The 7,748-nt window shown below is 38.6% G+C and overlaps 1 pseudogene; it reads left to right on the top strand.

Annotated features, from left to right (window-relative positions):
• LOC102470191 (SWI/SNF-related matrix-associated actin-dependent regulator of chromatin subfamily E member 1-like) overlaps positions 1 to 7,748 on the top strand; it is a 63,560-nt pseudogene that overhangs the window by 7,829 nt on the left and 47,983 nt on the right.

Here is a 7,748-nt window from a genome sequence, read left to right as displayed (position 1 = left end):
TCTCTCTCTCTCTCTCTCTCTCTCTCTTTCTTTCTTTCTTTCTTTTTCTTTTTCTTTTTTCTTCCTTCCTTACTTTCTTCTTTCCCTTTCTTTTATTTTAAATTTGCTATAGGGTGTGTGTGGTTGTTGAAGAGCTAGAGAAAGTAAGTAAGAAAGCATTCCCACTAGGGAGATGGCTATGCTACAGTCCCTTCTCTTGAGATTTTGGGCACATATGGACACACATCTGGCATAAATTTCAAGCTGCTGGGTCGCGGACTCCACAGCTGCCTGACATAGCAGTTTCAATGAAACATGATGCACAAGTTCCCACCTCACACTGGTGACTTTGCCTTTGTAGTGCCCATGTAATATTTCCATCTTCCGGTAAATCTCTGCCCAGCACATGGACTGGTATAGCCTACTGATTCATCTTTGCTTTCCCCCTCCCCTTCCAGATGTTAAGGGAATAAATGGAATGAGAAAATTCACTGCACTCAGCCCATCCCAAAGCAATACGCTTTTCATGGCCTCTGGCTTTAATAGGACTGTATCCTCCTTCGGCGTTTTCTAGAAGAGGGCCCTTGACTTTAATGTATGTTTGAGTGCCTCCTTCCCTTTCCCTTGGGTGATATTGACTGGGAAGCTTCAATTACTTATTTATCAGATTTATAAAATGCTCATCTTGCCAAAGTCTCTGGGCACAGAGAGTAAAAATATTAATGAGTAATAATAAAAAAAAATCCACCAAACAAAGATGCACATTCCGAAGGGTCTACATTAAGTCCATTGGAAACCTGATGACATTGATTTAGAGCTTCCATTACAACTTGACTTTTTTTTTTCTTTTTATAAAACATACCCATTTACAAGGGGGCTTGTTTTCTTGTGTAAAACCAAAAGCATTAAGCAAAAAGATGGAACACATAGATTTGCTGTTTAGGCTAAGGTCAAATTAAAACAAAACAAAACAAAAAACAACTTACATGCCATGTTGCAGAGGTCAGTTCTCACCTACCCCCCTCACTTCCATCTTCTCTCTTTTGATGAAGGCAAAACTAGAAATGAATCTTAAAAGAGGGCTTTGTATTATCTGTCTTATATTTTTGTCTGGACACAGGGAGATAAATCAGCTTCAGAAGATTTCTTGTTCTGTGAAAGAGGAAGGGTTCTCTGAAGAGGGTGTGTTGTATCATGACATATAGCTATTGCATTTTTTTGCTTCTGTCTTGGAAATAGCAGAGTACTGGTAGATTATTTATAAAGGCTTAGCTAACCTATTCTTCTTGAATGTTCAAGAGCAGGAAAGTGAGGCATTTGATTAGATAGGAAAAGAGTATGCAAGATTGAAGATATTTTCTCAATGTTTTGGATCTAAAATCCTAATTCTACGTTGGACTTCCTTTTTGAAGAAGGCTCCTCTATTTCTATTCTTTGCTGTTACAAGCAAGTGCTAGAGATGCCAAGAAGAAACCAAGATACTTCTCATCACTAACAATCACCATTAACAACTCACACCATTAGTGGCACAGGGTAACATCTCTGGTAACTGGTTTTCGTGATTAGAAAATAAAGCATTACATATGGAATTCTATGCTATTACTTTTCCTTAAAATTTTAATTTTCTTTTTCATATTTTCCCTTAGAGAATATTTGGGCTGAAATACTCATTAAATTTTCACCAGTGAAGGGGAAGAGAAAGTTTGTTTCTGCACCCTTAAAATAGCTGTCAAATTATGTTCCACCGAATAAATCTGATTCATTTTTGCTTTTGTAAATAAAGTTTTATTGGAAAGCATCCCCATTTATTCATTTATAGATAGTCTACGGCTGCTTTTATGATGTGACAGCAGAGCTGAGTGGTTGTGATAGAAACTTTTGGCTTGCAAAGCCTAAAATACTTTTTCTCTGGCCCTTTACAGAAAAAGTTTGTTGACCTCTGCCAAAAAAAACAAAAACAAACAAACAAACAAACAAACAAAAAACCCAAGCACAATATCTAATGAAATAACCACTTTCTATGCAGACACCCATGTAAGAGGTTACAGAGATGGTGCCTGGTTCAGCTTTTCAATCAGACCTATGCACAAACTTAGGTCAATGCACAAGTGGAGAGATGGGAGCAGGAAGAAATTCTACCTCAAGAGAATATCAAGTCTCTGTTGCAACTTTACCTTAAGAGTCTCTAATTCCTTCTGTTGACACTTACAAGTCTAAAATGGAGACTGTGTAGAAAGAGAGAGACACTTTCTCGGGTGCCATTGGGCTCTGGTTGGTACCAGACCTCACTGGTCAGTAGTCCTGATTGAGGGTCAGGTTGTGGTGCAGAGTTGGCACAACTGGATCCTTATTGGGAAGGTCCTGGGTTTATATTCTAAGATCTGCCTGAGCACATTGGCCTGGACTGTCTTGAGTGTGATCCTGGCTGGTTGAGACTGGGGAATGAACACTCTGTTGGGGGTGCCTGTCTCTCTGTCTCTCTCTCTCTCATGGAAGAAAGACATACAAGCTTTTAAAACATTGTCCTTGCTCTGTCAGTTCCTCATTATGACTAGTGCATCAGATATATAGAAGTTACCATATTTGGTATTTTTCTCTTTTAGTTTTTTTCTATAAAGAAAAAAATGAGGAGTATTCTGGCTTGGCTGAGTCAGTGTTACTTGCAGAGACAGAAGACAATTTGTGATATGCTCTTGAAAAGTAAACCCAAAAAGGTATGGTTCTGATACAGGTTCTCTAGGCATTCTACATTTGAGGTGTTTTTTGTTTTTTTGGGGGCAGTGTGTGTTAGTTTTATACTGATTTTTTTTTTTGTAAAAATTTATCAGGATTCATAGTAAATGTGTTGTCTTTGTATATTTACTTTTTTCTTCTTTTGTAACATTTTTGAAGGCCAACCTTTATTTGACGACAGAAGCCCAGTTTCTATCTTCCAGTGTCCAAACTTTATATGTGTAAAGTAACTGTGTAGTCTAGCCAGAAGAAAGATGATACAATCTTTGAGATATAGGCATTTTGAAAAAAGCCAACTGCTTTTGAGTAAGTTTTAGTGCTTTTAAGATGGGGAAGAGTCTTATAACGCTCAACCTAACACCCTTTAAAGTTAATCTCTTATTATAGTTTGGTGCTCTTTACATGTATATTTTGTTGATAGCTCTGAAGAGTTCATAACATTCCCTAGTACATCATCTTTTAAGACATAAAAATAGAAATACTGTTTCCATAGTTATCTCATTTACAATTAGATGCATGCAATTCGAGAACTACCCACTAAAGACTTAAACTTTTTTGCTTCTCAGTGAAAATGTGAATTTCCTGGTTAATGGCAAAATATGTATTTAAGTCATTTCACTATAACTCTTGTACCTTGAATTTACCAATTAAAAATATTTATTTTCAATGAGATTCATGTCACCTGATAGAAAATATTTGAAAATATATGGCACATATACTTTGTGGGATACTACTCAGCCATTAAAAATGACCAGATCCTGGCCTTTAATAGAGAGTAGACAAATATGGAAGATTTACTGCTGAGTGAAGCAAGTCAGACTATGAAAGAGACACATTGTATGACTACACTTGATATATATCAATCTCCACACTCTATGGTGGAAACTGAAAGATTAGAAGATATAGAAGCATGGTAAATGGTTATGGATACTGGAGACAGTGTGGGAAGAGGATGAGAAAAGGGGGCAAGTGAGAGGAAACACATTAATGAAAAAAATAGAGAGGCAAGACATTTATGGTACACAAAAATGGTTGTTGTCTATTAATGATAATGTATATAATATCCTCAACTGGACTGGTGTGAGGTGTATTCATGTTGGGTACATTCATTTTACAAGCTAAGTGATGTATAGTGATTGAATGTATAAAATAAATTAAAATTTAAAAATTGTGAAAAAAGAAAGTATACCAATTTGGAGGGGACCACATATAGCAACTAAAACAAATATACCTTACATAATTAGGGGACAGCATCGGGGTATAGTCGACATAGCTTGGAGAGTATATTCCTCATTAAACAGTACCGAGGAGACTGAATCAAGTTGGTAGGCTCAAAAGATTCAACAGAAGCTAACTAAACCCTTATTATGGTAAGTCCTCTAGCATCTTTCAGTTTAACTTCAGCATCTCTTAGCTGGTAAAGTCATTTCTAAAAGGGCTATTTGTAATGCTTTTTTTAATGGAGGACTTTTAGATAATACCTTGGAGGATATTTTAAAACTAAGTAGTTGTATATGAGAGAATTGCTAATAGGATTGTAAGATGGCCTCCTACAGGGGAAAAAAAATCTGTAGAAGAGAGGAAGCAGGTTTGGGATTTCAACTTCACCAAATGACAAGCTTATCTTATATGTCTCATTAACTGCCAGACAATTCATTTTTGTTTCAATTGGGATACTTACCCAGCCAATGATATAGACTTGCCAGGACTCAGGTTTTATTTTGAAAATTTTGGGAAGCTTTATTTTGGAAATTTTTAGTCTGCACATACTTGAAACCTAGTACTCAGCAAACTTTGTCAAGCCATGTATAAAGAAGCAGTGACAAGGAGAAAACAAAATTTGAGTACGAAATTGTGGCCCCTCTATCAGGAACAGAATTGTGAGGAAAGTAGAGGTTGTTGGTATATTCTGCTAATCTTCCTTCTCCCAATCATACACAGTTTTGCTGTGGTTGTAGCTCTAGCAGAAAATCTGCATTATTTCCTGCTTTTGCATTTATTTTTTTTCCTATTTGGATGGAGACTTTGGATATGAAAAAAAAAATCATCAAGGACCATCTTGTATCAAAAGATGATGTTCTGCATACTTAATAGGCTGAATCACCCTTTCCTTTTACAGATATGTCTCTTGTTTATGAAACTGTGCACGCGGATGATAAATACCATTGTACTTTTCATATCACCGCATGCCATGTTTTCCGAGGCAGTGATGTTTCTTTTCCTCAGCATTTCTAAGGGACTGCACTCTGGAGTTTAACAGTTAAGGTTGTAGCTGTTTATTAACTTGCAAAGACTTAGATGTATGTTTATGGCTGAGTGTAAATTGAGTTCTCGAGAAATATTCCTCTTAAACCATGTCCTTTGGTGAAGATGCTAAATCTCACATACTCCATTGATGTATATCCTGAAGTGGGTGGAATATGGGGCTTGGCTTCCCCAAGTGTGAGAGGTAGGTCACAGATAAGAGACCAAAGAAAAACCAATTAGGCTCCCTGAAGCTTCTTCTGGTAAATCTTTAAGAACTTGTTTCTTGGGACCAGCAGTTGGTGTAATGGCTGTGTTGCTGGACTCCCATGTAGTCAACCATGGTTCAAGTCCCGGACTCCATGGCTTAAATTCACACTGGGCGTGTGCGTGCATGCCCAAGATCCTGAGAGGAGAATGGAGGAGAAGGGATTGCAGCATGGCCATCCCCCCCTGGGGGTGATTTCTTGCTTTCTGGCTCTGTTTCTCTCTGTCTTTCTGGTGAGCCCACACACCCTATAGCAAAAACCTCTCTCTCTCTCTCCCTCTCTCTCAAACCTTTGTTTCTTTTTATTTTATTTATTTGTCTTTTAATTTTTATTTTTTGTAGGGAACATGCACTCATCAGAGACAGAGAGGGGAAGTGAGAAGTCAACACCCCCCCCAGAGGGTATGGCCATGCCACAATCCCTTCTCCTTCATTGTTCTCTCAGGATATGGGGGATTCACGCACACACACCCACTGTGAGTTTGAAGTTGCCACGTCTGGAACTTGAACTGCAGTTGACTACATGGGAGTCCAGCAATGTAACCATCTGCCGGTCCCAAATCAGTGGGTAGTTTTAAGTACCGTTTAAAAGGAACCTAGAAAATTGTCCTAAGAGAAGAACATTGAAGGAGACTTGAGTTTTCAGAGTGTGAAAGGTGGAGAAAGAGCAGGGAAAAGGAAGAGGGAGGAATTTCAGGTCCCAAGAAAAAATAGTCAAACATTTGTGGCATTTACACACTTGCAAGGAGTTTGGTTTGGCTAGAATAGAGAATGGAGAGAGACTGAAGAGGAGCTAGACAGAGAATGATAGATGCCATGAGTTTCATCATGGATAGAATCTATCCCAAAGGACATGGCATAGAGGAGCATTGTTACTAGGTGTGTGTTGTCAGAGGAATGCGTAGCAGCAGTGAGGAGAGTAGGTTGAGGGGAAAGCAACTGCAGGTGAGACTGCCAGCAGGTTCCCCCAAACTCGAACAGTTCTGTCTAATATTAGGCAGGTCCTAAAATTAAGATTGGAAGACGAGTTCCAAAAACACTGTAAGCAAAGGCAACATGGTTAAAGAAAGCTTTGTGGCCTGATGCCAAAGTTCAGACAAAGTCAGATGGCTCAAATCCTCACACTTTGCTGTGTGACCCTGAGTGATTTCCTCACCTCTCTTAGCCACTTTGTCCTCTTCCAGATGATGGTAACCTAACTCATTTGTTGATGTGTGGGAGTGCAATGAGATCGTGCAGGTTACGTGCATAGAGTTGGGTAGTTTGATACTTATTCTTTGAAGACATGCAAGTATGTGCATATACCTTTGGGAGTATGTATGAAGAAGGAGAGAGAGGACGTTTATTCAGACATATGTTTTCTGTGTGCGTATTTAAACTATTCATTTACATGTTGTATAGTCACTATTAGTGGTATCCATGTGCAAAGCACCAGCTAAGGATCTTGTTCTTTTTAGTGACATCTCCTGAGAGGGTGAGACAGAGGGTGCTTAATAATTGATGTTCATCAAGTAATTGCTATCCGCATATGATGACAAAAGTGTCTAATATCCATTATAAATCAAAATACTAGCAACCTAAACCATCCATCTGAATTACTCACATTTAAATTTAGATCGATATGGAAAAAAGAGCTCTTTGGGGGTTTATTTACATCTGCAATGAATGTTTTTCCTTCTCACAATTTAGTTTCTTTGAGAACTGAAAATTTGTAAGGTGTTGTTGGGGAACTCATTTGTATAGTAGAATTCATTTTCTCTCGGAGATTGGAGAAATAGAGAGAGGAAACAGAGAGCCATAAATCCTACTTAATTCAAGTTCATGCATTTCACAAGAGAGGCCCCTTCTTTATCCTCTCATTGTATTTCCCCCAAGACCTATAAACAGATGATGTGAGCAGCAGTTTAAAAATGCAAATTGTATCACAGAAGTTCTGTAACGGATTGCACCCCCTCTAACCTGCTGTTCTCACCCCTCTGCCATACACACACTTGCAAACAGGAACGGTAGATTCTAAAACCAAAACAAGCTTCCTGAGTCAAAACCAGCCATGTCCCAATTAGGTCGTTTGCACCAGTCCCGCTGTCTTTATCATCCGTGTTGGTTAGAAAACTGAGGTTCTGAATCTGATGAGGGTATTTACAGATTTACTAAATGTTTGTGAAGCTCCTGCTATGTGTATACATGGAGAAAGAAGTGTGGTTGTGAAGCAAAATAAGCAAAGCGTACCCTTGAAGTCAGGTGCCCTCTGTGTGGCTCTTGAGCCACATCAGTCTGGTTCCAGCAGAGGGGTAGATGGATTGCGATGAGCGTTCAAAGAGAATGATTACTTTTGGCTCGTGCTTTCAAGATGCTTTTACAGAAGAACTGGTTTTAAGTTGGGCCTCCAAAAGGACTGTTCACTTTGAGAAATCTCTAATCACAGAAATCTCTAATCACATGGCACTTATGGTGTACGATTTTAAATAGTGTATTGTGCCTTATTCCCCCCCCCCCCCCCCCCCCGTCGCTTCTTTATGTTTTT

The sequence above is a fragment of the Tupaia chinensis genome, unplaced genomic scaffold, assembly GCF_000334495.1.
Source record: "Tupaia chinensis unplaced genomic scaffold, TupChi_1.0 Scaffold000007_1, whole genome shotgun sequence".
NCBI classification, from domain to species: domain Eukaryota; kingdom Metazoa; phylum Chordata; class Mammalia; order Scandentia; family Tupaiidae; genus Tupaia; species Tupaia belangeri.
The sequence above is the reverse complement of the archived record's forward strand: the minus strand, read 5'-3'. Positions and strand labels throughout refer to the sequence as shown.